Source organism: Callospermophilus lateralis, chromosome 7, assembly GCF_048772815.1.
Source record: "Callospermophilus lateralis isolate mCalLat2 chromosome 7, mCalLat2.hap1, whole genome shotgun sequence".
NCBI lineage: Eukaryota > Metazoa > Chordata > Mammalia > Rodentia > Sciuridae > Callospermophilus > Callospermophilus lateralis.
In genome coordinates, this window is record NC_135311.1 from 104827786 (window position 1) to 104830138 (window position 2353).

The 2353-nt window shown below is 38.0% G+C and overlaps 1 non-coding gene across 1 annotated transcript; it reads left to right on the forward strand.

The window, feature by feature from the left end:
* Window positions 1–291: 291 nt before the first annotated feature.
* LOC143405403 (U6 spliceosomal RNA) lies at window positions 292–398 on the forward strand. The gene has a single exon (XR_013092100.1). It is a non-coding gene; the product is annotated as a U6 spliceosomal RNA (small nuclear RNA).
* The last annotated feature ends 1955 nt before the right edge of the window (window positions 399–2353 follow it).

The following is a 2353-nucleotide window of genomic DNA, read 5'->3' on the forward strand; positions in this document are numbered from 1 at the left end:
GGGTCAGGTTCAACATGTAACCTTCATAGAACAATATGAAAACAGTGATTGATGTTTATCACACAGTGTCCATTACCTGGAATTGCTCATATTATTGAAAAACAGAAGTTTATGTACTAGATGTAAATATAGAATGCTAAATGGCCTTATCTTCCTCTAATCCTACTGCCATAATTTAATGAAGAAACGGGGCTGGATTGTAGTAGTGGTAAGTGTTGCAAATGGGGAGAACAGAAAGGAAAGTGTTGGAGTCACAACCCTTGGAATTATCAGTAGGAAAAACACTATGTTGTGTTTGCTTCAGCAGCACATATACTAAAATTGGAATGATACAGAGAAGATTAGCATGGCCTCTGTACAAGGATGACATGCAAATTTGTAAAGTGTTCCATATTTTTAGAAATTGTGAGATACACACATATACACACACAAATAATGGCATTCTGCTCACCCATTAAAAAGAATGAAATTATGAGAATATCATGCTAAGTGAAATTAGCCAAACTCAGAAACCAGAAGGTCCGATGGTTTCTCTCATAATTAGAAACTAGAGTAGAATAAAGGAAAGCGGGAGGGAAGGATAACATAAAGAACCCATCAAATACAAATTAATAGATACACAAAAGAAAGTTTGTCTAGAAGACAGAGAAGGGGAGAAGGGTAGGGAGCATGGGAGGGAAAAGGGGGATCATACATCTATTTCCATGCATGTATTATAATGGGTTCACTTGATGTTTTGACTGTATTCCTTGTGGCTTTGAAACTTACATGTTTGTTTTTTTTCTTTATCCCAACCTTCTTCTCCCTGACCTTCTCCTCCCTGATCTTCATTTCCCTAAACTTCTCCTCCCTGATCTTCTTTTCGCTGATCTCCTTCTTAATCTCTCCTCCCTAATCTCACTTTCTCTAAATCACCTCTTTAAAAAAAAATCCCCTGTTCCACATGATGGGCAGAATCACAGCCTTTGGGATGGGAGTCTCCTGTGTTTCTCCTTTGCTAGCAAAGCAATAAACTTTTTTTTTTTTTCTTTTTCTCAAACCAGTGTCCTCATTATTGGATTTGCATCTGGACAAGGACCGAGCTTTTGGCATTAGTAGGAGTCTCTCAGGATGAAACTAACTACTATGTATAACCATAAAGCTCTAATAATAAAATAAAATAAAACAAGATAAAAATACTATGTTGAAATGAAGTACCCAATCATTTTCTCCCTATCCCTCTGATTGAGTCAGGAAAAAAAAAAACAATAAAATAAGCACTTTGTACCCCTCACCACCTTCATTATCAATCACATCAATACCTCAATGTTTCGCAAACATACTATGCACATTCTCTTACATTTCCTCTCCTTGGTTCATGAATGGAAAGTCTTTCATTTTTTTTTTTCTTTCTTAAAATGGTACTGGGGATTTAACTTGAGCGGGGGTAGTGGGGAAGTTTACCACTAAGCTACATCTACATTCCCAACCCTTTTCATTTTATTTTTTTGCAGTGTGGTGCTGGGGATTGAACCCAGGGCCTTGAACATGTTAGGCAAGCGCTGTGCCACTGAGCCACATCCCCAGCCCCTCTTTCATTCTTTTCTGTTAGCAAATTTTCTTCATTTTTCAAAATTCAGCTCTATGAGCACTTCTCTGAGAAGCCCACCCTGATACTCTTAGCCAGTCTAGTCCCTTTTACTACAATACTCTATTACCATCTTGTATTAACTGTGAACCTACCTACTGACCTTATTAGTTTGTTAGTTCTACCAACTAGCCCTTCCCCCTGAATCTAAGCCTACTCTGTGACTGCTTCCACTAATAAAATATGGTAGGAATGACACTATGCCCATTACAAAGCTATACCTTAAAAAATTGGAAGCTTCGACTTCTATGCTTGGAACACTGCCTTATGGAGTCCCCAGGTGTCATGTAAGATATATGACACCCCTCTGGAAAGACCTCATGGAGTCTTCAATACTATATGCAGTGAAAAAGGTTCTGAGCCTAATCTTCCAGTTTTTCTTAACAATATGTCAATCACGTGAATAAAGCTGTCTTGGATCCTCCAGACCAGACTGCCTGCCAGCTGAATACCATCAACTGATCTTGCTTGGTTGACCCCCTAGTTAGCATCCAAGTTTTACCCTGAATATTGACTCACAAAATTGAGAGAAATAATGAATTTTTTGAGCAACTGAATTTTATAGTTTGCTACATCATTAACCGATAAACATAACCGAATTTTATACCTGCAAATAGGGTGTTTCTATAGCAAAAACAAACAAACAAAAACAAAACCCCAAAACATGTACCAATTACTTTGGGACTGGCCAATGGGTCTCTACCTTCAAAGTCTTGAGGAGCCTTT